General features: G+C 41.5%; 1 protein-coding gene across 2 annotated transcripts in view; it reads right to left on the reverse strand.

The window, feature by feature from the left end:
* Positions 1–14,983, reverse strand: part of LOC127238804 (zinc finger protein 345) — a 250,649-nt gene that overhangs the window by 162,455 nt on the left and 73,211 nt on the right. The window lies entirely within an intron of this gene.

The following is a 14,983-nucleotide window of genomic DNA, read 5'->3' on the forward strand; positions in this document are numbered from 1 at the left end:
TTCAGACTGCTAGTCCTATCAGGCATTTTGCCCTCTGGCATTGCTTTCCAGCTGATGAGCTTTCAACCAATTAGCCATTTCTGCTTATTGGGCATCTTGTTCTTGGGTGCATTCTTGGGCTGAAGAGTTCCAAGAGCGAGCGGCCATTTTTTTGCTTCACCCATGGGAAATAAACCAAACAAGGAGCTAAGCCCATCCAATACTCTGCCAGTGGACAGGTAAATGAAAGGAGTTACCATCTATCCAAGGTTTCATCTACCTGTCTGCTAAACAATCTCTTTCCTTAAACTTGTCTGTTTCTCTCCTCTTCCTGGCATGTTAAAACTTAACTGCCTGCTGCAGCTGTAGCCTGTCACAGAGTGGGAACCTCCCTCCACCTAAAAATGTCCTGTTCTGCTAAACATCTTATGCTCCTATTTGTTCTATCTCTGCTGCCCTTCTGTGGCTATAGCTCAAAACTTTCTAATTTCCATTAGCAGTTAGAACCCTGTTTATGGCAGCTGCCATCTTGGCCATGTGGCCTAGCCATAAGTCCACTCACAATCTAATGCTCCTGTTCAAATTTCTCTCTCTCCTGTTTGGTCTATCTCTGCTGCCCTTCTAGTCTGCTTCTTCTCCATGCAGATGCCAGCGGCTCACAGTGAGCTGGCCTGAGACAGCCTCTGCTCAGGATGCTCTGAGAGTTTCTCATTTTCTACCCATAAACGAGGCTTTCAGGTTTTTTTATGCAACATAAATTTAACTGTGGGTGGAAAATCTTTCTAAATTGTTATGTATCTTCAAATGATGGTAAACACTTAAGGCTATAAAAATGTACTTCAAATTTACAAAATATTTTGCCACCTAGTCCTTCCTGTAGGCTGTTTATAAAACTTAAGCTTCTACTACAAAAGGGAATTTTCCTCTACTTCTTTGTCTTTTACAGATGTAAATCTAACCTACTAAGTTAAAAGCAGTTACAGTCAGGCTGGAGGGCTTTGAGTAAAACATCCCTCCATAGCCTCTCAGCTTGGCTCCAGTTTTCCAGACATTAATTACTTACAGGGATAAAGCCTTACCTAGCCACTGATGTGCTTAAGGCAAATAACTAAAGACGAATTTTATCTGCTGAGATTATATTAGACAGACAGTCTTGAAATGCTCAGAGCTTTAGAGAATACTACATTTAAAATGTTTTATTAAAAAGTTTGTATAACAGAGACAGGCCAGCTGCAAAGACTGGACACTGAAGAAACTCTACCCACAAAAGTAGCAATGCTAGGCACTGAACAATTCTGCCTTTCAAGTGCTACAAAAGACTCTTAAGGACCATGGACAAGAGGACAATGGAATCGACTTTCTCCGCGTTGCTTAGGCCAACAGTAGGTAAGTCTTCCAAAAGCTCCTAATCCACAGGTCTCAACTATCAGCAGAACATGACTGTCCTCAAAGCCTCTGACCTGGGGGTGGCTGTCCATGCAGTCAGCTAGTAAGTCTCTTACTCTTTAATCATTAATTCACGTAAAAGTTTATCCTTCTCAAGAACTCCGAGGCTTTTGATGACTGGTAGCATTGCCAGCTTAAAGCAGCAACCAAGGCTCCAACTGTTACAAAACAGATTTCAGCAATTGGTGTTTTAAATTTTATCTGTATAAAGAAAGGAAAGTATAAGATGTATGAAAGTCTAAGAATATAAGTTATGAAGGTATGAGAAGAAAGACATTAACAAGATGGAGAAATGCAAGTTAAGTGTAAGTTCAATATTAAGATGCTTTTCATTGTGCTAAAAATATCTATCAATTTTAATAGTGTTAATGCTTCCAGCCAAATCATTTCTGACATGAGTATGCTGCTGATGTGCCTAATATTTATGTTTTCAAAAACTCAAATGACTCTTTGGGAGCCAAATTGGACTTACCCAAACAGGTCAGATTCACTCCAAATAAATATTATTCAACCTCTTCCTGGTTCCGGGACACCCTTTCCCTTCTCTTGGAACCACTTCGGGGACACCTCCCTCATCTTACAATTCTCCCCTCAAGTACCAGGCCCTAAGAAGAAAAATTCTTATTCTAAACCTAATCTTGTCCTTAACTCTGCCAACATTTTGCCAGGTCTAAAGCAGTCCTAGAGTTCCACACAGCCAAGACTTCGATGAAGCAACCACAAAGTCCAGGAGGTGGCAACACCCAGGGTTTCTCAGGTCCCCCAAAAATGACCAACGCCCCCCCTCAGGTCAGCAGGAAGTAGTCTTGAGAACTCGACACTTGACATTCTCATCCCCTAACCTGCCACAGTAACCCCCCACCCTTTTAATAAGAGGAGGGAACATTGGAAACTGGCATTCTGCATGCCATGCGTGGCCACATCATGGCTATGTCACGAGTTACAGGGCTGAGGAAGGACTGAGTACACATGTGTAGCCTTGCCCTCTTTAAGCAAGCAGTTCTCTAACCTCTCCCTCCCTCTCTCTCTCTCTGCCTCCTGTTCCCAGTGTCTCCATTTCTCCTCTCCTTCCCCCACACTCCCCTTTCTAATAAACTCATCTGTCACTCACGCTCTGTCTGCCTGTCATGCTATCCCCTCTGCCTCAGTCATCGTCGCCTGCTGTGGAACCCACTTTGCTCTCCCATTACTTTGAACCCACCTTCTCCAGCTTTATCCTAAAGAAGAAAAAAAAAAAAAAAAAAAAAAAAAAGGATACCAGAACAACATTCCTACCACAGCAGAACATGGGAGGAGACATTTACAGTGGTGGAAGAAAATGGCTATGAACAGTATCACTGTATCGAGAAACATGGTCTGTTAAAATTCATGGAGAAGGAAGAATATATAAAGAAGGTTAGAAAGAGACAAAAGTCATCAATTCAAGCTGCACTGTAGATCATAATTAGAGGCAATGTAAACACAGAAAAATCAGAGATAAATTAACAAAGGAAACTCAGGAAATAAGGCATTTTACAAAATGCATAGATGAACAGGAGAGCTTGGAAGTACAGGATTATTTTCAACACACAAAACCAGAAAACTACTATTTCTACCTAGAAGGAAGAAAATTATTAACCCTAATTTTACTCACAAAAGTATTAGAAACAAATCATGAATAAAAACCACATGATATGAAAAGGCCAGTAGAAAGGTATGTTATAAGACAAACTTCAAGAGATTTTCTGATAACTCCTAGATGAAAAATAAACTGGAGAAAACTGTTTGTTTAGTAATTGTTGGGAAAATATACTTCCTGATTCTACAAAACCTGCAGTGGTACCTTATGTGACTAATATCTAAAAAGCACTCAGGGAATGCCTGAATGTCATGTGGAAAGACCACTCTTAATTAGCCCAGTGGAAAAACAGAAAAGTTATAAAGAATGGTTGAATTCAAATCCCAGGAACTGGATTGCCACAATAGCAGAGGGACCATGTGTGCAGACAATTACATGTAATTCTCTAGCAGATCTCGCTTCTATAAATGTCCTGGCAATCATAAGATGAGTTGATAACATCATCATAGCAGACTCCGTGTTCTAAAAAGCAGCAGTAGAGAATGGATAACACCCTTGGTCCTGCTCCTGCCTGTTCCCAGCACTGACTGCAGCTCCTCCTGACCTGGAAAGTCCCAGGGATGCTGGGGCATCTGCTGTGGCTGCTACAACTGCCCAGCTGAAGGGTGTCTTTCCTGAGGTGGCCCTATTGACTGCTGCTGGTGTGATATGAACTCTCTGTTCACGTTTGCAAGGCATTCAGTGTTCTGATGATATTACAATATAGACATAGCTTATCTGGTTTCCATATCTGTCACATGAATGTCATTACTTGCCTGATCCCACAGATGTACCTGCATGCAAAAGACATGTACAAGATTAGCCAAGCTTAATGTGCAGCAGTGTAGAAGGGATCATCACAAACCACCTGCCAATGGCAACACTTAGCCTTTGAAGATAGAGTCAGTATTTTTAAGAGATGTAGCTTAAGTATCTATGGCTAGGCTGTGATGGACTCAGTACATTTTTAAAAAATTGTGAGTATGCAGATGCGAGAAAGCGTTATGATAGTGGGTAATTAGAACAGAGGGAGAGGGAGTGAATTTGATTAAACACAAGACACATGCATCAATGAAATTCACAAAACAATAAAAAATCAGTACATACCACTGACTTGCCATTAATATTTTCAGTTTGGCCCTTTCAAATCATATGTACAGGCTCAACACTTACTATCATATTAGCTGTGACACCTCCATGTTCTTTTGTGTCCTGTCATCTTGAATCCTTGTGTAGCGCCTCTATATCATATACTGTTTGTCTTAAGAGTTATATATATATTAATTTTATTCGTATGGATGTTTGCCTATAGGTATGTCTACAAACATCTCTCAGCATGCCTATCTCGGAGACAAAAGACACTGTCTTTTAGAGGCAAGCAGTATATATAACAGGTTTTAGACAGCATGGATGAGTTTAAATTGCAGGGGCACTGGAATTGCCACCATAGCAAAGAAAACGCTTTTTGCAAACAAAAGACAATGCAAATGCTCTACTAGATTATTTTTAGAATTGTTTTATGACAGAATAGTGTGGCAACGGTGAATGGGGGAAAAAAGGAAATACACAGCAATACCTACTTCATGGTAACTCAAATTGCCAACAATGGAAAGATATCAACAACAGAATACTGAAAGCTGTGCTGTAATGAAAACTGTACAGACCTGTGTACCTCTGGTGGCTGGCCAGGTGGGCCGTAAAGAAAACAGATACCCCGGGAGGGAGCAAACCAGGAACAAAAGAGAGAACTGTGACGAGATGCACAGGTTCTTCTTTCTTTTTTGTATTTCCCAGACAGGGATTCCCGGTATTATTTTGGAACCTGTCCTGGAACTCCCTCTGTAAACCAGGCTTGCCTGGAATTTACAGAGATCATCCTGCCTCTGCCTCCCGAGTGTTGGGATTAAAGGCATGCACCACCAACGCCAGACAAAGGCGCACAGGGAAGCACTCAGCTTGTAGTGAAGGAAATGACCGCACCTGGCTGCAGATGATGACCAGAGCAGCCGTTTCCCTGAACCGCCACGGGCGGCCTGGAGCTGACCGTGTCCTTCTGAGCAGCCTCAGTGAGCACAGCCCGGGTCCCCTCCCTCCTGGGTCCCAGCCCAGCAGATCCTCTCACCTGGGAGGTTCCAGGGCCACCGGGCTGCTGTTCCGCCACTGAGCTGCTTACTGTGACTTTCCCAGGTCGACCCGCACAGAGATCTGAAAACTCAGGAGCAGAATTATCCCCGGCACCCAGCAGGGTCTTCCTTGTCCAGTTCTAGACTGAGGTCTCCAGGAGTCCAAAAGGGAATGGAGGAATTTCCGGTCCTTCCGTTTAGTCCCTAGCTCCAGCTCTTCTTAACCCCGCCCAAAACACCCAACCTCCTGTTACAGGTCTCTAAACCCAGGAGCCACAGGCTCTTTTTCTTAATGACTTTCCTTAGCACACTTCCTGCAGAGAAATAAGCTGCTTTTCATATTATGGGAAATTGATTCTAGAATGTATCATAAAATAAAGAAAAAAAAAGCAAAGAAATAAAAATCATTTAAATAAGCAAGTATTTTGAATGAAGCATGCTGAAAAGCAGTAAGTACACATTTCAAATTATAAACTCCAAAAGTAATGAAGAAGTTCTTCCCTATCAGCACCGAGATCCCCTCTCTGCCTGGTCACTGTCCATACTCAAGATTTCAACAGAAAATGCAACAAAAAGAAGTTAGAGACAGTGTCAGTCAGAATCCAATGTACTGCAGCCACCATTCAAGTCAGTGTGATGATTCTTTAACGACCAAATGAGCAAAAATTTCACAAAAGAATCAACTCTATCATATATTGAAGTTTTGATTTTTTTTTTTAAAAAAGACATTTATTTCAGTATTCTGCTGGCATGCATGCCTGCACATTAGAAGAGGGCACCAGATCTCATTATAGATGGTTGTGAGCCACCGTCAGGTTGCCAGGAATTGAACTCAGGACCTCTGGAAGTGCAGCCAATGCTCTTAACCTCTGAGCCATCTCTCCAGCCCTGAAGTTTTGGATTCTTGAAACAATTATTCACCGACCCACGTTAATGTGAAAAGCAACAGCAGATGGAGCATGTAAGAATATACACATGGCTTGTGAACACTGACACAGCTTTCATGTTCACAATCAGAGGTGGAAACATAACTGACAGGGAGATTTCTCCACTGTAAGGATGCAGACCAATTTATTTCCGTCAAGATGGGGAATTTCTGCAAAATAGAAACAGTAATCCTGAGTTGATGTGAAATTTTGAGAAAGCACAGAGATGAAATCTCTTCCCAGGATCAAAACAAGTTTTGACAACCTGTTAAAATTATCACAGTTAAAACAGCTGAGTAATGCTGTGAAGACAAGTGACGATATCCGTGAGAAGCCAACAAAGAAAGAGTTTAATAATCTTCAAGGGTCCAAAGCAATTCTGTTACTAGCTAAGAGATCACACAGAAATTATACCACCTTCATTTCTGGTTTTGCTTTTTCGAGGCAGGGTTTCTCTGTGGCTTTGGAGGCTGTCCTGGACATAGCTATTGTAGACCAGGCTGGTCTCGATCTCATAGAGAGCTGCCTGCCTCTGCCTCCCGATGGTTAAGATTAAAGGTCTGTGCTAATACTGCCTAGCCTGCCTTCATTTCTTAAAACGAACCACCAGAGTTAGTGGTTCTGGGTGATGGAAATACACAAATATGAAGGTCATCTTTGGCCTTATAGTCTTACCAATAAAAGTGGATGTTTCAGCTGGGCATTGGTGGCATACGCCTTTAGTCTCAGCACTTGGGAGGCAGAGACAGGCGGATCTCTGTGAGTTTGAAGTCAGCCTGGAATACAGAGCTAGTTCCAGGACAGGTTCCAAAACAATACAGAGATACCCTGTCTCGAAAAAATATTGCTGTAGATTCTTCCTGTATCTTATTCCTCTCTGTAACAAATTTGGGATTTGCTCCTCACAGTTCAGCACTATCTGATCATTTACTATTCACAATCTCTGTCACACATTTGGAGTTTACTGATTATATTACTTAGCTAAGGGTGAAGCTTGTTTTCCATTCCCAGGTCTTAATTTACAGATTACACCCCTTAGCTATGTGTGAGACCTGCACCCCGCTACGAGGTCCTTACTTCCTATCTCCTATGTAATTACAGAAATCTGTCTTCTTGCTATTATCCCTATTTACAGTCATTTGGTCAGTATTTAGTGCACAGGCACAAACATTCTATCTAAGACATCCTCAGATATCAAAGAACATAGAATTACTAAACATCTAAAGCTGTTGATTTATACCTGCCCAGATGGGTGGAAAGAATAAGCATGATCTAGTTTTACCTTACTGTCAGATAGACGCAATAACCTAATTTAACCCTGCACTAAAAGATTCTAAAATTTCTTGTACCTATGTTCAACACAGTTTATTAACCCAAGATCTTAGCTCATAAATTTACTGCTTCTGTTTCCCTGAGAAGATAATGACAAAGGTAATCATCCCATTTGCTCATCCTCAGGGAAAAGCAAACTTTCCTGAAGGCCTGTGCTGCCACTGAGGACAGGGCACCAGGTTCTGTGTCTTGTGTAAGCAATTGATGCTAATAGCTTCTCTAAGCAGGAAATCATAGCAAAATCGTGACAGTAAACCAAAAGCTGCTTGCTTGCATTCTTCTGTTCTTTACTGGGTTGCGTTTTTTCCTGATAGTACCTATGCATGCTGGGAGAAAAGTGGCACTGGGTAAAATGATGTTTGACTTACTCCTGATTTTAGTGAATGAAAACTTTATTTTTCTTTAAGGGGATTTTTTTTAAAAAATTATATTTTCTTTTTTATACTTGTAAATATTTCCCACAGAACTCTTTTTAAATATATTTTTTATTTAAATTTGAAACAAGTGCTTTACACATCAATCCCAGTTCCCTCACCACCAATTTCTCTCCTGTTTGCCCTACCAACTCCCACCCCATCTCCTTTCTGCTCCCCAGGAAGAGTGAGGCCTTCCATGGGAAGTCTTCAAAGTTTATCATATCCTTTGGAGCAGGGCCCAGGCCCTCCCCCAAGTGTCTAGGCTGAGAGAGTAACCCTCTATGTGGAATGGGCTTGGTTTCCTAGTCTGGGGTCTGTGAGCTCCCCCTTGTTGAGGTCAGCTGACTCTGTGGATTTCTGCAGCCGGTTCTTGACCCCTTTAGTCATCACTTCCTCTCTGCAACTGGATTTCAGGAGTTTGGTTTAGTGTTTAGATGTGGGTGTCTGCTCCTGTTTCCATCAGCTACTAGATGAGGGATCTAGTATGGTACATAAGGTAGTTATCATTCTCATTATCAAGGAAGGGCATTTAAGGTAGCCTTTCCAATATTGCTAAAATTGTTAATTGCGGTCATCCTTGTAGGTCTCTGGACACTTCCTTAGTGACAGATTTCTCTTCAGACCTACAATGGCTCTCTCTATTATGGTATCTCTTTTCTTGTTCTCCTCTATTCCTTTGCCAACTCAGTCTTCCTGCTCCCTCATGTTCTCAGCTCCCCTCTTCTCCCCATATTTTTATTCTATCGCCCTCTCCACTCACTGCCACCCCACTCCCAATCTCCTTCTGTGGGGGACATGTATGTCTCTCTTAGGGTCCTCCTTGTTTCCTAGCTTCTCTGGTGGTGTGGATCGTAGGCTGGTGATCCTTTGCTCTATGTCTAAAATCCACGTATGAGTGAGTACATACCATGTTTCTCTTTTTGTGACTGGGTTACCTCACTCAGGATGGTTTCTTTAAGTTCCATCAATTTTCCTGTGAATTTCAAGATTCCACTGGCTTTTTTCCCACTTAGTAGTATTCCACTGTGTAAATGTATCACATTTTCTTCATCTATTATTCAGTTGAAGGGCATTCAGGTTGCTTTCAGGTTCTAGCTATTACAAATAATGCTGCTATGAACATAGTTGAACAGATGTCTTTGTTGCATGGGTGTGCATCTTTTTGGGTTAAGAGTAGAATTGCTGTATCCTGTGGTAGACTGATGCCCATTTTCCTGAGGAACTGCCATACTGATGCCGTCGTTATAGGCACCCACACAGAGCGGAAGCACAATGGTGCTGACCAGCCTATTGCTGATTGATTCTGGTAGCTCTCACGGTCCTGTACTCTATCAGTGTAGAGACATACTGTGTGCATGGCAAATGGGTGTTGTGTCATTGACAAATACACACAATATCTTTAGAACTTTGAATGCCGTCAATAGGGTCTCTATGACATTTCTTACACACCATGATGGTTCTATTGGCCTGCCCTTTTCTCGCTATATCTTGTTGATGTGTAAAACACCTACTGAAATAGAACACGGTTTTCATGGCTAATTTCAAAGATTAACAGCTTTCTCAAAGAATATTTGTAACTGTTGATATTCAGTTTTATCTAACTACCAGTTTGGGATAAGTTACTCTTACCTCCATTAATGCTTCTAAATCGACATTTTTCTCTTTTCTGAGAGACAATTGACAAACTGCTGAGTTAATTTGCAGAGAGAAGATATCCATATTTCTGTTCTGAGGTATCTATGCTCGTTATATAGCTGGGTGTTTGCTCATCAGAAACACAAACACAGAAGGTTACAAGCAAATAAGTTAAACATTTCTCTGGATGCTTAGCGTTGAGAATAAACTGTCTCCAGCAGACCATGCTCCACTAGGTTTGGGGTTTGGTTTGTTCTGATTTGATTTGATGTGTTTGAGTGCTAAGGCAGCTTGTATGTTTGTTTGTGCAGTATGTCTGATGAAAGTAATAATGAAAATGATCCCATGCTTGGCTGGTTTCCAGTATTTGGAACTGGAAGCGAGGTGTAGTGGGCAGACTGTCCAAGAGGAGACTGTCCAGGGAACCAGACTGAAGGAACCGGAAATTCCGCCATTTCCTATTGTACTCGGAGAGCCTCGTGGTCCAGAACTGGGTGAAGAAGATCAGGCTGGGTCCTCCAGGACCTGAAAATTCCCAGGATTTGCAGTTTCCACGAGGGGCGGCCTGGGAAAGTCACAGTCAGCAGCTTAGTGGCTGGACTGCAGCCTGGTGGCCCTGGAACCTCCCAGGTGAGAGGAGCTGCGGGGCTGGGACCCAGGAGGGAGGGGACCCAGGCTGTGCTAGCTGAGGCTGCTCAGAAGGACACCATCAGCTCCAGGCCCGCCTGTGGTGGTGCAGGAGGTGGAGGCTCAGGCCATCACCTGCAACCAGGTGCAGTCATTCCTGTTACCACAAGCTGGGTGCTTCCCTGTGCTCTAGTTGCACTCCTTAAAAGTGTTGTCCGTCACAATTTTCTGTCTTGTTTCTGATTTACTCTCAGGCTCATTCACTGTCTTGGGGTTTCTGTCTCTCCTGCCCCCATTCGAGAGGGCCTTTTGCTCTTTTGCAATAAACCTCACTCATTGCATATGGCGTGTTCTCTTCGCGGCTCACCTTGATGGCCTCCAGAGGTACCCAGTTTTCTATAGCAAATTCCTTACAACCACAGCTTTCAATATTCTGTTGTTGATATCTTTCCATTGCTGTTAAGTTTGAGATGGCATTACTATGCCCCCCACACACATACTTATCCTATGGTTGCCAATCATTCTGTCATAAAATAATTCTTAAAATAATCTAGTAGAGCATTTGCATTGTCTGTTGTTTGCAAACAGCATTCTCTTTGCTATGGTGGCAATTCCAGAGCTCCTGCAATTTAAATTCATCCATGCTTTCTAGATCACCTGCTTAACACGTGCCTCTTCAAGACAGTGTCTTTAGTCCCTGAGACTAGGCATGCTGAGAAATCTTTGTAGATAATAATCACACGCGAATCCAGTGAAGATATGATTAAACAAAATACAGTTCATAGAGTGCCACGCATATGGTTGTAAACATTAAACGTTTTCCATCCCATTAATTTTCTATCAGAGACATATGCAGCAGATGTAAATACAGCATTCGGAAATGTGTCTTAATATGCTGTGTTCTTGTTACACCTGACATCCAGGCAAGCCCAACGTGCATGTTCTTAGAATACATCATGCCACACAATTTTAAAGTTATCAGTCTCACTTTAGATGAAAACAAAATAAAGAAGCATCTTTTGAATATTTATAGCCATTCACCTGTATCAGACAATGTCCCTATGTTGAAGAGAAGAACTATGTCCATGCAGTGATGAACAGACTGTATTGTTTATGTTGTTGTTGTTTTGTTTTGTTTTTCAGTGTTTGTTGACATTTAATTTTGTGATTGTGGACTTTTATTTTGTTGGTTTTGTTTTGTTTTCAGGGGTGACTGTTTTGATTAAAGGCCCTGGCAGACCAATATGAGCTGTAACATGCTGAACAAAAAAACAAGTTTTCCTTTGCCAAATTAAATTTTGTAATTGCTGAAATAAAAGGCAAACCGGACTGGCACTCTTTATAGGTCCAGCCACTTCTAAAACCTTAATGGCATTAACAACATAAGCTGAATCAGATATCAAATTAAAAGCAAAAGGACAGGCCTAAGACTTCCACTACTATCTTTAATTCTACAATCTGAGGGGAGCCAGGCTGGAACTAACACAACACAGGCTCCTGTCTTTCTATCATGTAGGCTCCACAGCCTGTCTTAGAACCATCTTTAAATACATTTGGAGCCATGGAAATAGGCTCAGACGATGTTACCTTGGGAAATATTACAGGATGTTCCTTAAAAAAAATCCCAATAATGGATGCTTAGGGTAATGATTATCTATATTGCCATCAAATCCACACTGCAAAGTGGCTCAATCATCTACTGTGGCACAAAGAATTTTAACTTGATGGCTGAAATAGGGCACTATAACTATATTTGGAGCGACTCCAAAATATTGCAAACATTGTTGGATTCCATTCAAGGCTAATTTAGCCACAGCAGTGGGATAAGTTTCAATAGATTTAGCAGGAGATATTTTAGGATAAATCCAAAGTAGTGGTCCCTCTTGCCATAACAAGCCTGTGGGTTGATAATATGTAGGAAGAATACACATAACAATGTCTTGACCTTCTGTAAACCTCTGTAAAAAGGCGCTCTGTAATCTTTCTTCTACTAACTGTAAAGCCTTTCTTGCCTCTACAGTTAATTGTCTAGGAGAATTTAGGGCAGAATCTTCATTCAAAACATTATACAAAGGTTTTAACTCATAATTTGGCAATTTCAAATAACATCTAATCCAATTTATATCTCCTAACAATTTTTGAAAATCATTTAGGGTTTTCAAATTATCTCTTCTTAATTCTACCTTTTGTGGAATAATTTGTTTATCACTAAACTTAGCTCCTAAATAATTTACAACTTTACCTTTCTGAACCTTTTCAGGAACTATAAACAACCCTTTCTTTCCAAGCAATTTAACTAAATCTATATAAGCCTGCTCCAACTTTGTTCTTCCTTTACAGTCAATAGTATATCATCCATATAATGAATACATCTTAAAGTAGGAAATTCTTTTCTTAATGGGCCAATTAGATTCTCCAACATAAAGTTGACACATAGTGGGGCTGTTGGCCATGCCTTGTGGCAGAACTACCCACTCAAATCTTTGATCCAGCTCCTCATGATTACAAGATGGAACAGTAAAGGCAAATCTCTCACTATCCCTGCTACACAGGGGAATAGAGAAAAGGCAATTTTATGCCAGGAGGCTGGCAAAGATGATAGCAGTGGCAAGCCCCGTTGTACTGGGCCCATGATTTGCATCTGATTGTTAATTGCTCTTAAATCATGTAACAGATGCCGTTTTCCAGATTTCTTTTTAATCACAAAAATGGGTGTATCCCATGGAGACACTGAGGGTTGAATATGTCCCAAGGACAGTTGTTCAGCCACGAGTTCTTTTGCAGCATTCAATTTCTCAGAGGAAAGTGGCCACTGAGGAACCCACACTGGCTCCTCTGTTTTCCAAGTAATGGGAATGCCTCTAGGAAAAACCCAAGCCCTGTCTAGGGGAACAAGGCTTGGAACAAAATTCATGTTTAACCTCCTTCCAGACCTCTGGGCAGAAAGACCGCCCTCCAGGATCATCTAACAAAGAAGTTACATTGTATGGAGGAGGTGGTGGTTCTAGTTCCTCCTCTGATTCTGAGCTACTTTCCTCTAGACTTCCCCCAGAGCTTTCCTTTTCTGACTGCATTGAGCGCTCTTCTTTGAACTGTTCTAACACTTCTTGCTCCTTTTCGACAGCCCTGCAGCACCTTTGATCCTCTAAGCAGCTGCGACCAAGCCTCCACATTGGTCTTGTACCTGGTCTCAACGTTCCCTGTTCCCAGGCAAAGTCTAGGTCTTTCCCAAGCTTGTCCCAGCAACTAATGGTTAAATTACCATAACACCAGGGAGCAACCGTCTCAACCTCCCCGAAGAATCTCTCTAGAGTGCTCTTCTTAATCTTTAAATTCTTAGAAAGAAGTAGCTCATTCAGAGCCAAAAAATTGGGTGCGATTGAGAAGCACCCATTGCTAAACTAGCAAAGTTTCCTTTTAAGCTTTTACTTTTTGGTTTCTCACTCCCTCTTTGTTTACCAAGAGGAGCAAAATATCCGCTCTTGTCGTGGATCTTCCTGCTCCCTCTTTGTTTACAGAGAAGAGCAAATACCCGCTTTTGTCGTGGATTCCCACTTTAACTGGGAACTTACCAGTGCACTGCCCTGACTACAGAAAGTTCTGAGTCTTTCCATGAGAGGTTCCCCGAACGGGCCACCACTTGTGCATCTACCTTGACCAGCAAGGAAAATGCAATGCTCAGACTCTTCTTTAAGCAGTTTATTCAGGAACCTTGTATAATCTTCTCACTCCAGCCCACAGCTTAAAAGCCATTGGGCAGTCAACCCCAGAATGCCATGCGGTGAAAAACAAAAACAGACAGGTCCACATACATGGAAGCAAGCCAGATTCTCAGCCTTCGTCAAATATGGAATTGTTTAATACAGAGAGCACTCACCATCCGGAAGGTGGAAGGCAGGGCACTTTGAAGCTCTCTATCTACACTCACTCTTTAGACCAGGCTGGCCTCAAACTCAGATCCCTTCCTGCCTCTGCCTCACAAATTTTGGGGTGAAAGGTGTGCACCGCCAGTGCTTGGGTTTATTTCTTGATTACAATATTTAATTTGCAAATTTTTTAGCTTCTTGATGTTTAAATATTCTGCATGTTTAAATATTGTATTTTGAAATAAATGAGGATGTTCAATGGGCAATTAATAGCCCTATTAAAAAGACAGGGCAACAGAATTAAACAAGACAGCTAAAAAATTCATTGCTATAAAGTAAAAGAAAAAAATGGCATAGATGAATAGGACTTTTGAGGAAGTACAAGATTTAGAACAAAGATTTAATAACCTAGCCTTAAAAAAGCAAAGACAACTGTTTCCAATAATTGAGACAGTGAATCATCAGGATAACAGGGTTAGGGAGCACAGCCCATTAAATTTTAAGGATATAAAACAGCTTAAAGAGGCCATCACTGCTTATGGGCCTCATGCCCCTTTTACTCAGACAATTTTTGAGTCTTTCACTGCGTTAAATTGCACCCCTAGTGACTGGATGCAGCTCTGTAGAGCCGTGCTGAGTAGGGGTGACTATTTGCTCTGGAGAGGCAAATTTCAAGAATTTTACCAAAAAACCGCACAAAGTAATACTACTGCCAAATTTCCTGCTAGAAAGTTAGATATGCTCACGAGCACTACAAGTGGAGGTCAATATGCTACCATTGCAGCTCAAATTTTTTTTGACCCAGCGGTCTATGCACAAATGTAGCTGCTAATGCTACTAGAACTTAAAAAGCCCTGCCTAATAAGGCTGCAGGAGATCAACTATCTAAGGTATTGCAGGGACTGTCTGAGACCTATTCAGAATTTACAGACTGCCTCCTACAGCTGGCAGGTCGCATTTTTGATAATGTTAAAAATGCCATGCCCATAGTTAAACAATTGACATTTAAAAATACAAACAAATATTATAAAGAGGC

The sequence above is a fragment of the Phodopus roborovskii genome, unplaced genomic scaffold (assembly GCF_943737965.1).
Source record: "Phodopus roborovskii unplaced genomic scaffold, PHOROB, whole genome shotgun sequence".
NCBI lineage: Eukaryota > Metazoa > Chordata > Mammalia > Rodentia > Cricetidae > Phodopus > Phodopus roborovskii.